The sequence below is a fragment of the Leptonychotes weddellii genome, chromosome 13 (assembly GCF_054177405.1).
Source record: "Leptonychotes weddellii isolate Sample4059 chromosome 13, ASM5417740v2, whole genome shotgun sequence".
NCBI classification, from domain to species: domain Eukaryota; kingdom Metazoa; phylum Chordata; class Mammalia; order Carnivora; family Phocidae; genus Leptonychotes; species Leptonychotes weddellii.
The window spans coordinates 50,529,762-50,550,466 of NC_138381.1; the positions used below are offsets into that span (position 1 = coordinate 50,529,762).

The 20,705-nt window shown below is 39.5% G+C and overlaps 1 long non-coding RNA gene and 1 pseudogene across 1 annotated transcript in view; one reads left to right on the plus strand and one right to left on the minus strand.

The window, feature by feature from the left end:
- LOC145716796 (uncharacterized) overlaps positions 1–1,123 on the minus strand; it is a 79,338-nt gene extending 78,215 nt beyond the window's left edge. Inside the window, exon 1 of the long non-coding RNA XR_014139699.1 lies at positions 702–1,123. This is a non-coding gene — a long non-coding RNA (uncharacterized LOC145716796). The remainder of the gene's footprint in view (positions 1–701) is intronic.
- Positions 1,124–4,701: 3,578 nt separating this feature from the next.
- The window catches only part of LOC102738366 (importin subunit alpha-1-like), a 24,649-nt pseudogene continuing 8,645 nt past the window's right edge, over positions 4,702–20,705 (plus strand).

The following is a 20,705-nucleotide window of genomic DNA, read 5'->3' on the forward strand; positions in this document are numbered from 1 at the left end:
CCAGGAGAGGGCCGAGCTAGTTAAACCGCCACAAATAGGCTAGGCGTCCCCCAGCGCGCACTTCCTCCGCTCCGGCCCGGGGCTGGGCAGAACTTAGAGAGCAGGACCGGGGACGGAAAGCGGGTGGAGCGAAGAAGCGCCCGCGGGGGTCTCGGCCGCAGCCGAGTCCCGGCACACACGACAGTTGTCTGCGGAGAACGGGGAGACCGGGGACGCCCGCCCCGAGAGAAAACAAAAGCCAAACGCCCACCGCCGGGCGCCCGGTGGCCTAAGGCTGGCTTGGGACCGCCGGGAGTCCGGCCCCGGCCTCTCGTCCCGCGGCCCTGGGCTGAGCCGGCGCCTCCCCGCCCAGGTGACCGCGCCGACACCCCCGGCCCAGGTGGCCCCGGCGGCCGGGAGCGGGACGGTGTGGGGCCACGCCACGCCCGTCCGAAGTGGGCGACAAGTGGGGCAGCGCCTCGCGCGGGGAGCCCGGCGCGCGCCCGGCGGCGAAAGAGAAAGAGAAAGAGCCGGCGCCGGGCGGAGGCGACTCCTAACCGCCACCGCCCCCTGGCCCGGCCCGGCCCGGCCCGGCCTCGCCGCGGGCGACGCGCACGCCCCTCGGTCCGGGCGCGGGGCCCGGGGCTATCCTTGGCGGTGGCGGCCGTGGGCGCTCACGCGGTCCCCCGACCACACGGCTCGGGCGGCGGCGTCCTCCTTACCCCGAGCAGAGCCGGGCCGCCCGCAACGCCGACTCGGCGACAGGCCGGCAGGGCGCGAGCCGAAGCGGCGAGGCTCGGCCGACCCAGGCTGCGGCGCCGCTGGCCCCGCGGTGCCCGGCGGGAGGGGCGCGAGGGTGCACGCGCGGGGTGGGGGCGCGGGAGCCTCCCCTGCCGGCCCCGCGCGCATGCTCCCGCCGCACCTGCCTAGCTCCGGGTTCCGCTCCTCCGGGAGCGCAGTGGACGCGGGGCGGCAGTTTGGACTTTCACGTGGGAGGGAGGTGGCTGTGGCTTTCTCTTCAAGTGCGTCTTTCACCTTATTTGTTCCCTGGGAAGGAGTCCCCCAAATCTTGGCTACTTCCTGCCTGGCCCCTCCCCATTCGCGCAGTGGTGTCCCGGGGCGCTCATCCCTGCCTCATCCCAGCTCTGAGGGTTCACCTTCCAAATGTTCTCTCTCGCCTCTGGATTCCTCTCTGTCCTTCTGCTCCTTCCGATTTTGCAACCTCGCCTCCGATGCCCCTTTCCCGCTCTCGACTTTGCTACACACCCAACCGCGGATACCATTTCAAAATAAAAGAATACTCTTTTCAAGTGGTGAGAACAAATTGTTTACTGACCCTGTTCTAGCTGCTTGAGATTAACTAGGAAACAGGAGCTAAAGAGTTCCTGCCCTCATGGAACGTACAGTCTTACTGGTTAGCGTTAGGCTTTCACAAAGCTTTGTTGGTGGTTTGGAGAGAAAAGTATTTAATCATTTGTTTGGGCTTATATTTAAAAGTAGCTGACAGGGCGCCTGGGTGGCTCAGTTGGTTAAGCGACTGCCTTCGGCTCAGGTCATGATCCTGGAGTCCCTGGATCCAGTCCCGCATCGAGTCCCGCATCGGGCTCCCTGCTCGGCAGGGAGTCTGCTTCTCCCTCTGACCCTCCCCCCTCTCATGTGCTCTCTCTCTCTCTCATTCTGTCTCAAATAAATAAATAAAATCTTTTAAAAAATAAATAAATAAAGTAGCTGGCAATCGAAGACCGTATTTTGTGACTTTTAAACTTAATTTTCTTTCATGGAGGTGTCGTGTACAAAAATTCTAGTATGCAAAATAAGAGTTTGTTGAGTCCAGCAAGAAATGCAGTAATTTAACATGATTAACAATAATAATTTCCAAAATGATCTTTTTGTTTGTTGTTAACTACCATAAAGGAACAACTAAAACTATTTTGTTTCTCAGGTGAGACTGGTCCTTTGGTTATAAACATAATTTAGTGTTGTTACTGAAGAAAGAAATATAAAACCTTTGCTAGTGCAGTTTTTGATTTGGGAATCATGATCATAGAAATTTACAAGTACACACACACATACACAAACTGGATTCTGTGCTCTAATCAATTAAGAAAAAGATTTGGGGCAAAGAGAAAAAGAAAAGGAAGCAGAAGGCATCAGTATAGAGAGAACATTTAAAACAGATCTGTTGAAGTGATATACTTTTTTCATCCCATTTACCATGTCTATGCTAGAGACTTTATAGAGTTGTGATGTATTTCTGTGACAACAGGCACACATCAGGAGACTACCTTGGCATACTTGCTCACCTGACTTCATGAAATTAGAGTGGAACCCAGTGGATGGATGAGAATTCCCCCTCCCTGCTACTTATGTGAGCACAGACAACATTTTTGGCAAAGGACAAGTGTTTCGATTACTGCAGTGTAACCCTGGTCTCTCCCAGCAGTGTCTATCATTAAAGACACTAAGTCTTAGTGATATAAACATCAAAATGTTCCCAGCACAAAAAGAGTTAAAAGCACTTCTGGTTCCACCCACCCCTTAGAAAAATCAATGTTAATATTATACAAAATAAAAGAAAGCTGGATTGAAATCCAAATAGAGTGAATTTACATCACCTTGTCTTCACTTTTTGGGGGGAAACAGTTATTATTATGTTTATTGAATTTATTTGGCTTGCTTTGATGAAAACAGAAACACTGTTTTCATGGGCAAGGTTTAAATAGAGAAAGAATGCACCAATGAGACAGGTAACACAGGCAGAGAACCTCATCCTGGATTACTTAAATGTAAATCTATGGGTGCATAGTGCTGACAACCACATATGATTATATTCAAAGAAGCTGACATCTGTTTTAAACAATACTGTTATTCAAATTATATGGAAATATAAGCAGTGTAAGCATTGGTACACTTATTACAAATTTTTGAAAAGCTGTTGTAGTAAATCCCTTTTATTTGAACAGCTGCAGATTAAAATGAAATAGCCACATTGTTGAGTATTGCAATGTTACCAACAGTCCCCTTGTGAACGAACAATGGGGTTTAGAATACTGATGGTTACTAGGCATTTTTTATTTATAATTCAGTTGAGTCTAACAAACTAAGTGGCAACACTAATGTTGGCCAGAGAGATAAGGATGGCTTCTGGTGGCAGAAGAGCCCCTTTAGGCATGTCATCAAAACATGACAGAGTCATGGCAGTTCTATAATGTCTATCTCATGGGTGGAAATGAAATCTCATTTGCTGAGATAGTGATTGGCTTTATTTAAGCAACACTCCCTTTTAAAGTTTGCTAAATTTATTTACTTTTTTCTAATTGGGAGAGAGTTCTTTTATTTGTTGATGTTATATATATGTTACTTATATATGTGTGATTTTTTAAGTAGAATTAAATTACATTGCTTTGTTATTTGATCAATAGTGGGATTTCCCATTAACACAGAAGTGTTTTTAAAATTCATGATTGTTTCCTAGCATATACTTAGGACCATTTGGGAGTGAAGCACAGAGTAAATTCCTTTCTACACTTCAGTGTAATCGAAGAGAGGTTATGTTAACAGCATTCTATGCTTACTCCACAAATTGTCCGTTGCAGCTAAAATCATTTCATTGGTCACCATTTATCATCAATAATTATTATCCTCAAGTTTATTTTCATATTGATGCCATTGTTAATAATTTTACTCACACCACACTATATTTTCTCTGTTACAGCAATATTTTCTTAAGTAGATTGTCCAATTTTAAACTTTCCTAATGAATTGAGATATAAATAATTGCATAGAGTTCTGTTTAAGTATAAATACTGGTTCAGACAGAAGTGTAAATAATATTGAAGAATTAAAGCTAACTTTAAATGATACTAAAAAGCTTCATAAATAAAATAATATGCACATTATACAAATTTGAATTAAAGACTTAAAATTTATAAAGAAATCTATTTTTACGCTTGTACTTTTTTTGGTAGAACAAAACTATCATAAAGTAACATAAAAACACCATTTCCAGGTACACTCCCTTGAATTTTTAAAAATCCAAACCCTACACAATATTTCTGATGATATTTAAAATCTGTATAAACTGAACGAGATAAGGATCCTTACATCAATAGGCAAACTTCAATTTCCACTACAACCATACTGAATGAACTAATAGGATTTGGAGAAAGGCCTGAAAACTGCAGAAGGCAAGCAAGCAATCCCTTTAATCGCATTTTCAAAGATATTGATGACACAACCATACCATCTCCAAAGTGAGAGATCTGGAAAAAGAAAAATGGAAAATTCGGAGTAGGCAATTCATACTTTCTTGAAAAGATATATGCCCCAAATAACAGTAGCTAGACATGCATTCTCTAAGAAATAACAGTAGGATAGTATGTAGAAAACATTCCAGGTGTCAGGAAAGACGGTTGTTATTCCTGCCTCTGTCGTTGACCCATCATGGAAGAAGCCACCTGGCTACAGAGGATATGTCTCATGGCATAGTATTCCCTTTTGAAATCACCAAGTTTAAGGTCTAGGTCTAGTTCTTAATATTGTAGGTCCAGAAATCTGAGTCTGTTAATGCTCCCAGAAGTGATCGGGCTAAGGCAACCAGCTAAAAACAAGAATACCAATGAAACTGAAGATATAAATGCCAAAAAGATCGATGTTTTGGGGTCAGCACATCCCCACCACTATAGTCTACAAAGGAAGGCAAGTTAATTAAAAGATTGCTCAATGGCCATGAAATCAAAACAAGGTAAGCTGGCTCTTGGTGGGAAGTGTCGACAAGTGGCAATTGTCTGATATAACCTTTCTCATAAAGGGAGGTCTTCAGCCAAGATGCCCAAAAGCTGTGTCAGCTGGATTTGATGCTATTCATTTTTTTTTAAAGATTTTATTTATTTATTTTAGAGAGAGAGAGCATGAGAGGGGAGAGGGTCAGAGGGAGAAGCAGACTTCCTGCTGAGCAGGGAGCCCAATGTGGGACTCGATCCCAGGACTCCTGGATCATGACCTGAGCCAAAAGCAGACGCTTCACCAACTGAGCCACCAAGGTGCCCTTGATGCTGTTCATTGAGGTCCAGTTTCCTTTGGCATTCCAATCCTTGGAATATTCCCTGGTCACCTTGACTGGATGTGGGTGCTTTAAAAAACTCCATCAGCAGTATATTTACCATCTTCTGTGAGGGCTGCTACTACAAAATAATATGTTCACTTGTTTTTTTTCAGCCTTCTGAAAGGATGGCTTTTTCCTAACTTTTTCTTGACCCAATCTCAAAAATCCAAAAGTACCTATGATTCCTTCCATACTAACTGCCTGAATAAAAATGTGTTTGAATTATTTCCATTTTAGATTTAATTTCCCTATTTTATTAAACCTTTAACCAAAATTAAAAGGTCAGGGGTTTTTTTTAGGACATTATCGTAACATCTATTATTCCATTAAAAAAACATAGAGTCCACTTTTTCTGGACTGAATATGCATGTATTCTTTTTCATTATAATACCTCCAATACAAATTCTTAAAAAATTCATTTCCAATTCTACATATATGAATCAACCTAAAACTACTAAAGTGACATTTGCTTGAAGAAGTAAAAGACTTTATCCATTCTCATAGGAAAAGAAGATGCATGTTTCTTTAGACTTTTAGTTACCAAGTGAATACCTTGAACCTAAGTATTTTGTATTTATTTCTGGATTAAAGACAATTGGTTACTCTATATTACTGAATTATTAATATTACCCAGAAAATAAGATGATTATCTATCTATATCCCTGAATGGAACAAAGCTCACCAGCTTAGTCTAGTCAAGCCAACAACATAAAATATAAGAATAAGGGGGGCGCCTGGGTGGCTCAGTTGGTTAAGCGACTGCCTTCTGCTCAGGTCATGATCCTGGAGTCCCGGGATCGAGTCCTGCATCGGGCTACCTGCTCAGCAGGGAGGCTGCTTCTCCCTCTCCCGCTCCCCACTCTTGTGCTCTCTCTCTCACTCTCTCTCTCAAATAAATAAAATCTTTAAAAAAAAAAAAAAAGAATAAGGAAGTTGTTCCTAAGTAATTTTAAGCCTTCTATTTTAGTACTAACCTCAGCTATTCATGACATCCTTGAAAAACCCCTCATTGACCTTCAGATACTTCCCTACTCCATCTAAACAGGAAAAAAACACTTCTTTGTGAGTGTGGTGGATTAATTAAATTAACGCCTTCAATCACAGATGGCCCAGGACTTTGGTTTGATTTAGGATTTTTCAACTTTACAATGGTGCAAAAGCCATATTCATCCAGTAGAAACCGTATGTCAGATTCGGAATTTTGATCTTTCCCCAGGCTGGTAATTTACTGGAAGATCCTCCTTAGTGATGCTGGGCAGCAGCTTCAGCTTGCAGGCGGCCACGCCATTACAAGGGTAAACAACCAATATACTGAGAACTGTTCTGTACCCATACAACCACTGTTTTTTCTTTTTAGTACAGTATTCAATAAATTACATGAGATATTCAATACTTGATTATAAAGTAGGCGTTGTGTTAGATGAGTTTATTCAACCGTAGACTAACATAAGTGTTCTGTACACGTGTAAAGTAGGCTAGGTTGAGCTGTGATGTTCAGTGGATTAGGTGTATTAAGTGCATTTTCTACTTACAATATTTTCTACTTAGGATGGGTTTATCGGGATGTAACTCCATCATGAGTGGAGGAAGATCTGTAGTGGCCTGCCTTTATCCATCCCCCTTACAATGTAACTTTGTATTTGTTTCCATCATGAGGTGGAAACAATTTCCCACTGCTTGAATCAGGGAGGCCCTGTGACTTACTTTGGCCAATAGAATATGATGAAGTGACAGCATGCCAGTTCCAAGCCTAGACCTCAAAAACTCTGTGTGCTCTTATTTCTGTCTTGCTCCTATGTGATCACCCTGAGAATTAAGTGCTCCTGCTGGGGAATGGGACAGAGCCCAGTTGTTCCATTTCAGGCCCTAGATGTGTGAAAGAGCATATAATGCTCAGCCAACCCACCAGCTGACCACAGAAGCATGAATGAGTAATCCCAGCAAGACTAGCTGAACCAAGATAATGGAACCATCCGGCCAACCTATACACTCATGAGAAATGATAAATAAATCTCCAAGTGTTGGGCTGTTTCTTTATGCAAACCAACAATCATGTGATATTGTAGTATTAATGTAATTTTTTTTCCTTGTAGAGCAAATTCATTAACTACCTAAGTGTTCTGTTCCCTAAAACTTGAATGTTGCATAAGTTCAGCATTGCTGATTTCAGTCATTGGGTGCAAATGCAGCTGTTTATGTTTTGCACAAATATGGGTCAGTGTATAGAATCATCACTCTCCAGACTATGGACTCTGAGAAACAAACTGAGGGTTCTAGAGGGGAGGGGGGTGGGGGGATGGGTTAGCCCGGTGATGGGTATTAAAGAGGGCACATATTGCATGGAGTACTGGGTGTTATACGCAAACAATGAATCATGAAACACTACATCAAAAACTAATGATGTAATGTATGGTGATTAACATAACATAATAAAATGAAATTTAAAAAATAAATAAAAATAAAAGAAGAAAAAAGAATCATCACTCTCCATTAAAGTTTTTCCTTGTTCAGCCATTCTGTCCTCCTTATTAATTCTTCCCCTTCAGTTTACACAGAGGCTCAAGTGTTTCACCCTGACGGATAGCCTCCCCTTGACTTTGTTTCCCTCGTAGGCAACCCTACCTCCCTCTCCCCTTAGTTACCAAAGTCCTATAAAAATCTATATATAATTCATACTTATACTTTAACTCCTTCAAGTCTGACGTCTGCTCCAGAACTCTACTGAAACAGTTCTCTTAAAGGTCATAAATGGCCCTATAATTGTCCCAATTCATTTCATCATCTGGTTATTTACCTGCTGGACTCTTCTGTACTTCTAAGGACACTGAGCCTACTCAGCTCCTTTGGCCTTGGTTAGGGACAAAATCCCATGGAGGTCGTTTAGAAAAAAAGCAACTTTATAAGGCAGAATCAGAGGTATTTCTAAAATCAAATTTGGAAGCACAGCCTGACCTCTCCAGGGTCAGGGACTTATCACTCCAGGTACTCTGGTCTCTCAAGTCTTTTCTGCTCTCTGGGCGTGCAGTGTCTCTCTCTGTCTCCGCAGGTCCAGGTGGCCAAACCCCGCCACCCCAGGCCCAACTTCGTATCAATTCCAGTTCAAGCACCTCACAGATTGATCCACTTTGCTGGATGCCAGTTCCTCCTTCCCGGGAGAGAAAGATTAATTGGCCCAGTTTGACTCAAGGGTCTTCTCTTAACTTATAAGTGGGCAGAATACATATTCAAAATGTTATAGATGCCACACCTAATGTAAGTGTTGTACGGGATAAGCAGATGCCCCAAATGCTGTCCCCCTCTCAGAAACTTCAAAAACCCTTCATGGCTATCCTTGGCCTATCGTTCCAAGTCCAGACGTTACTCTAAACACTTGAAGACCACCACGCTTTACCCCCACAGCACATCCAGCTCCATCTCCCACTCCCTTGCTGAAGACAAGATACTCCCTGTTCTCAGAATGGCTGCGAGTTTTGTCAAGTTGCCCACAAAGTCTTATCCAGCAGCACTCTTCTATTAAGGCTTTTCTGAGTATTAAAATACGATGTACCTCTGAGGATTCAACACTTAATGAAATCTCTCTCATGAAGCATTTATCAACTGTATTGCTTTACTTTTTTTCTTTCTCCTACATACCCATAGCATTTTGTTTATCCATCTATATTGCATTTATATTATTTTGGTTTTAACTGTAATTACTTATTAGTTTATATATAATTCTGATAACTATGGTTTTCTGAAGAAGAGGAGCCATCTCTTTTAAGTTCATGTTTACATTTTTAATTATCTGTGGGATTTTATTTTTACTTTTTGTCCTTTTTAACAATTTTTTTTTCAGAAAATGTAGGAAGTAATGTAATTAACACCCATGCATCCACCAATCAGAAGGACTATCAGTTCATACTTTATACTTGATACGTTTAAAGAAGTAAGACATAATATTTAAAATTGAATTATTTTCTCATCCTTTCCTTCATCTCTTGCTGCCTGTTTTTGCAGAGGCAACAACTGTTATGATGAATTTGGTACATATCCCTTTACTATACGCCTTTATCCTTATGATTTTTGAGTTTTGTTTCTTTTAAAGAAATCCTTCCTTACTCTGAGTTATAAAAGATGATATTTTTTTCTTAAATATTTTTTAATCCCAATGTATTAGTTAGGGCCTCAAGTATTTACTTACTGAACTTGTAGGGGATACGGGGCAGCCTTATTTTGCTCCTGACTCTAATGGGGATGCTTCTAAAGTTACTGTGTTTACTGTAGGCTCTTGTAAAGATCCTTTTTCAGGTTAAAGAAGTTCCAGTAGCTCTTGTTACTAAGTGTTTTTTGTTTGTTTGTTTGTTTTTGTTTACATGAACAAGTTTGGCTATTATCAGATGCCCATTCAATTTCTAATGAGATGGTCACTGTTTTTCCCTTTCATAATGACTTCTTTCATATATTTTATTCCTTTATTTCTGGGGGGATCTTAGCCATACTTAAAGTTATTTTGATGCTGTTTTCCTATTTGTGCCTTATTGCTGGCAAATTCACCTTTCAATTTTGGTTTGTTGACTGTTTTTCTCAGTGTCAATTATCCTCTGAGTCTTTGAGTAGAGATCTGTGTTCTCCTCTTCCTCTCTCCACTGCCCTCCGTTTTCTGCCTCTGCCTGGTCCTCACCTCCTTGTCCAGATTCAGGTCTTGTCCTGGCATTGCTGGACTTCCATTCTACAGTTATAGTGAGAGTCTAGAGGGGGTGAAACTTGGCCTCGGTCCTAAGCCTTCCTCGCTCTGTCTGCACTGCCAGAAGGCTGCAGAAGTATCTGCTTTCTGGCTCCTTTGGGGCCAAGCGAGAGCACCAAACCCCAGTTTTAGATACTGAGTCTGGCTCCAGACCTCCATCAGGCATGAAATGCTTTTTTTGACAGGAATGGACCTGCATTTGTCTCTGATAGGTTAGCCCCTACAGTCCACTGTGTGTTTCTGTGTTTGTATGTTTCTAGACCATGGAAATGACTGCCTTGTCATTTTAATTTGTTTCAGTGGCTTTGTTTGGATCAGGATGGGGAGCTCAGAGAGGAACTCTGTAACTTCTCCACGTTTCCATTTCTTATTTGACTTTATATCCCTCTCAGGACTTTGCACAGTTCTTTTCACGTTATATGCTCAAAAAGTTTCTGGAATTGAAACCACTGCATCCTGTTCGAGGGCAAGCTGGGTGAATGCTCATCAGAAATGCACTGTGGAAGAAATTCATTCATCAATATAGGCTTGTCCCTGGATGAACTTTATTAAGCCTTTCTGTGTTGGAGATTCCAAGATTTCATGCCTGTTTACATGAGCAGAGTGGCTCTGAAGGTAGGCATATTCAAAGAATCGCCAGAAGAGATGATTACCAACTGCCTAATACATACCTGAGGATAACAAGGATGATATGAGAGGTGCTGCATCTATAATTTAACCCCAAGGGACCTATGTAATATTTCGTATGTGTTTTCAATATTATGCTTCAGATTTTTCTTTCTCTGCCTATCTTCACTAATCATTGTTACGGTGAAATGTATGCAAGTAACTAGCCTATTTGTCTGGGGTTATAGTCTACTCTTTAATCCCCATCTCATTTCCTAAACTAACTTCATCTCCCTTCCACCTCTTATTCCCTTTTCCTTTAGTTCTTGCTCTATTTAATGCCAACTCTTTTTTTTTTTTTAAGATTTTATTTATTTATTTGAGAGAGAGACTGAGAGAAAGAGAGCATGAGAGGGGGGAGGGTCAGGAGGGTCAGAGGGAGAAGCAGACTCCCTGCCAAGCAGGGAGCCCGATGCGGGACTCGATCCAGGGACTCCAGGATCATGACCCGAGCCGAAGGCAGTTGCTTAACCAACTGAGCCACCCAGGCGCCCGAATGCCAACTCTTTTGACTCTGGCATATAGAATGACCCAGGTGCTATTAAACAGAGCTTTGGATATATAACTTGATAAATCTCCATCTTCAAAAAAAAAAATCCGATAGCTCTTTTTTAATCTTACATTATCTTATCTTGGGTCCCCACTCAGCACATAGGTCGTGATACCCTGGTTTCTAAGTTCCAATCCCAGGCTTATTCTCTGCTCTCGTCTTTCTTCCAAAGGCTCTAATTAAACCTGGAAATAGACTACCACCACAATAAATGAACAGCAAACATGAATCAAAAGGTGGGACTCCTACTTTATCACTAACAGTCTTAAGAACCAAACTGAATTTTCCATGCATACAAGTACCAATAAGTCAGAGTACCACACGTCGATTGTGTGCATTGAATCCTTCATTGTTTACTCAGCATGTTGGAGAAGGTCTTTCACTGTATTTATGTTTTACATACTTCTGCCATATTCCAATAGTATTTTCAGAACTTTTGTCCAATAATCTTTATAGAGGCTTTGGTCAACATTTATCCAGATGCTTCTTCTTTATCATCATTACATTCCATTTTAAGCTCTGAGGGAAAATTTGAAGTAGCTAATTATGCAAATTTAGTTGTACAATATTGGCTTTTGTCATATTGTCAATGCCGCTTTGATGCTTTAGTTCTAAGTATTTCACTCAGTCTTTTTTTTTATTTTTTTTATTTTTTTAAGATTTTATTTATTTATTTGAGACAGAGAGAATGAGAGACAGAGAGCATGAGAGGGAGGAGGGTCAGAGGGAGAAGCAGACTCCCCGCCCAGCAGAGAGCCCGATGCGGGACTCGATCCCGGGACTCCAGGATCATGACCTGAGCCGAAGGCAGTCGCTTAACCAACTGAGCCACCCAGGCGCCCTTCACTCAGTCTTAATATCATCTCTCACCACATTGAGTTATTAGCATCATTCTTCTTAGTTTATAAATGGAAAAATAATTATTATTTCTATGGTCTTCAGTTTTATTCTACAGTGTCATTAATTAGGTTTCACTGATTTCTGACAATACAACCTTGAGAACATCCGACCTTAAATAACCAGATCCCTGATAGCAAAGCATTTAGTTGCATTTATTTCGTAGGTCCACAAATAAAGATATTATGAAGCAAAAGTTAATACTATCTATTATTTTTCACCAACTCTAAGTCTAATGCTTGGAAAACAATTTATTAAATGATATGCAAACACTTTTCTAATAATAGGTATAAACATCTTTTACCTTGGAAAAGATTTACTGATTTCATTTTCTTTCTGAAATTAAAAAAAAAAGTTTAAATGTGTGTGTCAACTACATTTCAATTTAAAAAGTTAAAAATAAATAAATAAATAAATAAATAAGTAAAAGTTTAAATGTGAAAACAATCTATGAGCTAAGCAAACATCAGCTCTTCTCCCACCTTTGATGACTCTGATGCTGTCATTCAAATCCTCCCACTCAGAGTGTACTCTTGAGTCCCGCTTCACCAACCGGGGTTTGCTTCCTCCCCAGGAGTGGGCAACCATGTGCTGAAAGTACACTATCCCATGGGCATCTTCCTGGAACATCGGTCTTTCTCTAGCTTTGGCAGGAGGGGGAATCAAATTATCTAACTGATGACTTAAAACATTATTTTTATACGAAAATAACATGGATCTATCATGGGATAGAAGCAAGAGTACCTGGATTTTTAAAATAAAACAGAAGACTTCAAAAACAAGTTTGTTCTTCTAGAAAAATTATTCACGTCTTCTCTATCCCAGAGAGCTAATTTTGTTTTTCTAATACTATCTTTCTGTTAGAATTTTACCTCTTCCATAATGTCATTCATGCTTTCATTCGTAATAAAAAGATTTTTAGCAGGGGGACTAAGCTACAGTGTTTGGGGGTTATTTGTTCCTTTGACTCATACATATATTGATCCAGGTAGAAGCGTAACTTTAGCTATGGCACAGAATGACATATAGAATTGTACATGAAATACAGGGTTGTAGCTCATGGTGACATGATTGTTATAAACTACTCTAGTCAATATTATATGAATGGATTTAACACCTTATTGTGCAGCAGCTATATCTTTTACAAAATAAGAAACTAATCGACAACCATTAGCATGGTAAAACTTTAACATGGTTCAGACTGGGCATATCTATTAAGAAAAATGTTCTTCCCTAGTATGTTTCCATGTGGTCCCCTACCTAGAGGATGAATAATATCAAAAGAGAAAAAGATGGGTACTTTCTAATCATACCACAGCATCACAGGTATGTCTGTTTATACATAAAATCATTGCTCTTATGATAGAGTCCCTGTGGTCTTGTTTCATTAATGAATACACGTCAACCAGGCAACTTTAAAAAATAATGATCCAATAAACCCAATATAATGTATTTATTCCTCTCCAAATTCTCTTCTTGTCTTTGCCAACTATTGTTTTTTTTCTTCATAGCGGAAATCATGAAGTCAGGAAATGGTGTGTTCTGCTCTTTCAAATTAATTTTAATTTATATTTCCATGTGTCAGCATGGTTTTCACAGTTGACATGTTTATAACTCTGCTTTATAAAATTAATTTTATTTCATATTTTCATGCATCAGCATGAGCCACACAGTTGACATTTTTATAGCTCTGCAGTGATCTTCCGTTGTAATATGACCTATTTTGCTTAGCCACCTCCTATTCTTAGACATTTGGGTTTTCCCTGTTATATTTTGTTTTTGCAATCATAAATAGCAATAAATATTGCTATAAATATAATATAAATATTATAAATATTATATTTATAATATATAAATATAAATATTTCTAATGAAATCATTTTTTAATCTGTATATTTTCCTAAAGAATGTTCCTTAGAGTAGGATTATTGTGCCAAATCGCATCCAATAGTTTCATAGTTTATTTTTTCCAGAAAAATCTAAAGCAGTTGAAAATGTGACCAGAAACATTTAAAATTTATATCACTCTCAGATCCAACAGATACAAAAATTGGCATTTTATAATTTTTATTTATTTGGTAATATGTATACAATGGTTTCTTAATGTTGCCAAAATTTATATTTATTAACAAATGATAGAGATATGGATTAATCAGTGTGAGGATTTATTTGTAGTTCCTTATTATTGAATGTTCATTTCCTTTAACCAATTATCAAATAGAATGTGAGTGTTAGCTGTTATAAATTGTCTGAATTACTTCCATATCTTAGAAACAAACTTTTCCAAAAAAAAAAAAAAAAGCATCACATGTATCAAGCACACAGAAATGCATAGAAAAAAATACATAAAATATACCCTGAAAACACCACATGGGGGAGAAATGAAATACAATTGATGCAGCTAAAGCCTCCTGTGTAACCCTCCTCAACTCAGAACCCTTCTCACCCTTGCTAGAACAAACCATCACTCCAAAGGTAGAGTTTACTATAATCATGTGCCTTTTTATACTGTTCCTACATATATATGTAGACATAAAACATATAGGGTATGTTTTACGTGTTTTAAAACTTTATTTAAGTGGTATTTTTTGTGTATATCATACTTTAATTTTGCTTTTTTTAATGTGAAAAAGCTGTTTAAATTTCATTCATTTTGAAACATATATATCTAGTGTATTTATTTTAGTGGTTATGTATTATTCCAAATTATCTTTTTCTGATTGAAGATAATGTCAGTTTCTAATTTTTTGAGATTACAAGCTGGTTTATAGCTCATTGAAAATACTCTTGTATCTCTTTTTCTGTTCATTTAATATATATATGTATATTTGTACACATACTATGTATATACATAGAGGTGAAGTATACACACAGACACACACACACACTCAGAAGTGACATGGTTGAATTCTTATTACCCAGTTGCTCTGCAAAATAATCACATTTTTTCACCAATCTATAAATTTTATGTTTCCTTGATTACAGGTGAAGTTGAACATCTTTCTGGTTTCTTCCTCTGTCATTTGCCTATTCACATACTTTGATCATTTTTCTGTTGAATTGTTTTGTCATTTTTCTTATCTTGAAGATCTTTATGTTTTAGATATAAATCCTTTGTGGTTTATGTGAATTTCACATATTTTACACTGATCTATGGCTTACACTTTCAGTGTTTCAGTGTTTTTTGATGCATGAAAGTTTTTCTTCTTAAAATAGTTACTTTTTTCATCTTTTCTCAAGTATATTTTGTGTTTTTGATACTCTCAAAGAAACCTGAGATCATAAAGACATTGTCCCATGTTTCAATTTGCACACTTAGATGTTGAATCCATATGAGGATTGATTTTTGTTCATGGTATATATGGTAGAGAGCAATTTTTTCTTCCATGGTACCTAATCAATTGTCCATGAACCATTTACTGAACACTTCCTTTCCCCACTAATTTGTTATTTCTGTCATTTATCTGACTTCCATATATATGGCTGTGCTTTGGGTCTCTTTCTTCTCGTTCATTGGTGTATTAGTCTCTCCCCAAACTTCAGCTTTATGAAAGTCTGCTGTTTGATAGAAATATCTCCCACTTCTTTGTCCTTCTTCAAAAGTTTAATGTCAATTCTTGGCCCTTTGCTCTTGCATATATATGTTTATTTATTCCACATGTAAAAGATATGTCTTTGAATTAGTCTATCAATTTCCAGGAAAAAAAATAGTATTTATTTTATGCATCAGTTTGAGAAGAATGGCCACTCTCAAAACTGAGTTCTTACACTGTCTTGGGAATACTGGGGATAGCACATATCCATTCCTGAAACCAGTGATTGAAGATGGTTCAGTTCTTTGCTGCTGGGCTATGTCTGTCCTCCTACCTGCTTAGACCTACAGCTTGCTAAAATTCACAGATTAAGGTGGTAGGTTTCAACCCTTTTCTTTACCTCTTTCAGAAAATGGGAGCCCCTCCCAAGTCTGTTCTGGTCCCCCCACCTGTGAAAGCTCTTGGGCCCCTCTCCCCTTCTCAGAAACTGGACTCCATGGTGTCTACCTCCTCATTCCAGATCTGGAACAAATATAGTGGTTATCTCCATCCTTATTCACTGCTCTGAGTTGCTCCTAAAATTTTGTTTTACTTGTTTGACAACTTGGATTTTCTTTCAGTTTTATATTTATATTTTTTTTCATTTTGTTGCTAAGCATTTGAAGGTGAGGGAGTATTTCAAAGTACAAAGTTAATGTACCCTGAATGTGAGGGATAAAATTTTTGTTTTAATTGTGATGTAAAAGTACCAATGTACTTATTTTGATACATTTTACTTTATAATTGAACTTATCAGACAAGTTTCTTCATCTTTGATGTTAAGTTCTATTTTCCAATAGTCACATGGTTATATCCATCTCAGAAACAGAATGAACAAATAACTGAATTTTTGTCTGTTTCATTGGAGATTTCTTTGTATTTTTGAGTGTGTATGTGTGCACACATTTTAATAAAGAGAAAGTTCTAGTGTGGGTGTGACCTTGGACAAGTTATTTTATTTCTCTCTACTTCAGTTTCCTTTTCTGTATAATATGTATTATAAAGATGTTTACTTCAGGGGCGCCTGGGTGGCTCAGTCGGTTAAGTGTCTGCCTTCCACTCAGGTCATGGTCTCAGGGTCCTGGGATCGAGCCCTGCATTGGTCTCCCTGCTCAGCAGGGAGCCTGCTTCTCCCTCTCCCTCTGCCCCTCCCCCCACTTGTTCTCTCTCTGTCTCTCTCTCTCATTAAAAAAAGTCTACTTCATAGGGTTATTGAGTTAATGTATGTAATGAGTTACTTTTATTAAACAGTAAGAACAGTGCTAGATACCTTGTGAGTTCCCCATGTGCTCGTTGTTACTGTTGACTCTACTAGTTCTCTTAGTTAAGTCTTTTTAGTCAGGAATATGGTATTTGTCTCTTTTCTGTTCTCATATTTCTTTCTTTCCCCCCAGGATTTAATTTTTTTTGACAAAATATTATGTTCAAGTTGAAAAAGTTTCCAAGAATCAAATATTTTGCCTTTGCTGTAAGTGGAATCTTTTTCATATTTTAGCTTTGTCATACTCGTATAGAGAAATGCAATCGATTTTTGTATATTTGTATCTCTGTGACCTTGTTGAACATACTTATTCTAAAGATTTTTTTTACTGATTTTTTGGAGTTTATAAATCTATAGTCCTATCATGACAATGATGGCTACAGTTTATGAAACTCTGTGTACAGACACTGTGCTAGTATTATATAGTAAATTATTATTCAGAAAATAAGATGTCTATGTTAAGAATTCCCTATTCTCTCTTTCACAAAGATTTCCCTTCACCTGCTGGGCAGGGGGAAAAGGGCTTTGTCAGCTTAGAAAAGATGCATCTTGCATTCAAACTTGTTTCCTTGGCAGGACACATCCTTAACAGCATTTGAAATCTTTTCTCTCTTATCACATATGGGTTACTGTTACTCAAAACTAACAACCTTTTGGACATATGATTACCATCTTAGAAACCTTACTGTCCATCCCCATCCTTGGTTCTTTAAAGCATCCCCACTTTTCATACATTTAAGTAGAACTCCCCCCCCTTTTTGCAAGTCGATTTATGTTCCCTGGATCACATTATCTGATGTGCTAACAATTCTTCCAGAAATAATGATACTGTAATACATGGTACATTCCTCTTTCTCCAGAGCTGCATCACTGATTATTTTTGAAAGTGGATGAAAACATCAAATAGCTCAATCTAGTTTACTTTTATGTATGGGGAAAATGACTCAATTTTGTTTTACTATATCCTGTGTTTTAAAAAATACCATTAAATGCTGATCATATCTTTTTTAACTTGCAGAGACCTGGAATATGTTTCAGAATGGCTGTGAACTACATTTCTGAGGAATTTTCTGTTAGTGGAACAATATATGGCTGGCAAAGCATATTAATAAACTGGATTCTGTTCCTATTTTAAGCCCCCACCCCACTACTATTTTCACAGGTATATCCAAGCATTTCTTAAACAACATTTCCCCATAAATAGCATTCAAAATCTGGTGTAAGAGGAGCACAGGATAGTAAAAAGAGGCTTAGCCTGGGGAGGCAGAAGACCTTGATTTCTGAATGACCTTGGGCAAATCATGTGAATTATCTGACCCTCAATTTATCCTATAAAATTAGAAAATTATAAATAAATACTTCAAAGGCCTTTTAACTCTAAAGTTGATTCAGTGTGAAGAAAACTAAATTTTTAAAAGAAACACTAATAAATTATATGCATTTTTAAAAGATTTTACTTATTATTTATTTGAGAGAGAGAGCACAAGTGGGCAGAGGGAGAGAGAGAAGCAGACTCCCCGCTGAGCAGGGAGCCCCACATGGGGCTCCATCTCAGGACCCCGAGATCACGACCTGAGCCAAAGGCAGACGCTCAACTGACTGAGTCACCCAGGCACCCCAAATTATATGCATTTTTGAAGAGTGAAATAAATATCAGTACAGGAAGAAAGTAAAAATTACTCAATGGTCCTTTTTACTAGTTGCTTTACTGTATTTTAAATTTTATTTATTTATTTAAGTAATCTCTACACCCAACGTGGGGCTTGAACTCACCACCTGGAGATAAAGCATCGCATGCTCTACTGCCTGAGCCAGCCAGGCGCCCTGCATAAGGAGTTGAAATGGTACTTCTTCTTTGTAAAAATATTCAACTTAATGCACACATTTAATAACCAATCATTAACTGTATGCTTTATTTCCTAAAGGAAGCCTTCAATAATATGAAAGCAGGAACATCATCATAATGACTAATTTTTCTAATATGCAAAATAACATGCTTTCTCAAGCACCCAACTAACTAATAGGGTCTGATGGAGACACTAGGGAGAACAAAGACTCTCATCGACAACAAAAATATTATAAAAGAAGCAATCCCCCTTCTGCTAGAAAAAAAAAAAAAACCCGCTGGAAATACACCATATCAAAATGAAAAACATGTGGCAGAGCAATATTTGACATATTAAGTCCCTTTGGGGCATCACTGCCTTTCAGTTCTTGTGTTCCCTGGAACTCACCTTTTTGACGGCCAGATGTAGGTCTTTTCTGCTCCAGAGACTAGAGATTTCATAATTTTTAGTTTTCAGGACATGGAAGACAACAAAATGCTTGGTCCAGGTGTAAGCTGACAGCTCACTGGCAGAGCAGGTTTCTGGGCCAGCAGAGGGAGGTGCTCCCGGGGCTGGTCCTGGTGATGATTCTGAGGAGGGAGCCCTGTGTTTTGCTGCCCTCCCCGGAGGCCAGCTGAGCTCCAGAAAGTGTGTGCAGTGCATGGGTCCAATGGGAAAGCCCCCAGAAAATTTGGAGATCCCAAGATAGAGGTGACTTGTAAGGCTCAGAAAAGCCGATAGAGCAAACCAGACATGAGATTCTCTATCGTACAGCAGCTGTAGAGCAGTGATGACAGGTCTAAGCGAACACAGGCTAGGACAGTCCCGGCAGCTGTGCTCAACCTCTGAGGGGCAGGGGAGAGATCCTAGAGCTTCTACCACCCCCCAAGAAGAGGCATGAATGACCTGAGGGAAGGCTGATGCACTTGAAGGAGGCTGGAGGTCAGCAGGGGGCAGACTGCGTACTTCCAACACTGGCTTCCACAGTGGGGCCACACGCTGCTAAGCAGGTGGCAACAGTCATATGTACCAATGGGGAAGAATGGTCCCTGCTGGGCCCCAGCCAGAATGGTTATGGCTCAGCAGATGCCAGAAGATTACAGAACAGGCTGAGGACAGCAGAAGCTTTGTGCCGCCCCTGTCGTCCCCCCACAACACACCTATCCAGGGCCATGACTCCATAGCTGACCTCAAAATGGAGTGGACCTCAGGAAGAGGGCAAAATCATGAATTAACTGAAGTTTAAATCTGAAACACCAGAGACATGACCACAATTTCTGTCATTAGGCAGAATAATGTTTGAAAAATGTAGATTGTCTCATTATTAGACAAAGAATGAAAGTTATACGTTTGTAGGGACATGCAAATATGGAATGTAACTATTGCACACAATGAACGAAGACAATGTATGCTGTCTACACAGCACTGGAGCCAAAATTTTAGAATCTGGGTGACTGTTTCGCTTAAGAATGGATTTTTATTTAATGGTAACAACATCCATGACATAAGGAACATTTTGGAATTTTGGGGGGGGAAGATTTTAATTGCTAGATACTCATTTCTCTGTCATTATGAACTTATAAATTATAGTTTTAAAATTATGATTGTATTAGTTTTCTAGAGTTGTTGTTACAAAGTATCACAAACTAGGTGGTTTAAACAATAGAAACGTGTCATCTCATGGTTCTGGAGGCCAGAAGTCAGAGATCAAGGCATTAGTTGGCAGAGCCAGTTTCTTCTGAGAGCAGTGGGGGAAGGATCTGATCCAGACCTCACTCCTCAGCTCTGAGACGGCCGCCTTCTCCCTGTGTCTTTTCGCATTGTCTTTCTTCTGTGTGTATCCGTCTCTGTGTCCAAATTTCTTCCTTTTTAGAAAGGTACCAGTCATATGGATTAGGACCCATCTAATGACCTCATCCTTTTTTTTTTTTTTTTTTTTTTAAAGATTTTATTTATTTATTTGAGACAGAGAGAATGAGAGAGAGCGAGCACATGAGAGGGGGGAGGGTCAGAGGGAGAAGCAGGCTCCCTGCCGAGCAGGGAGCCCGATGCGGGACTCGATCCAGGGACTCCAGGATCATGACCTGAGCCGAAGGCAGTTGCTTAACCAACTGAGCCACCCAGGCG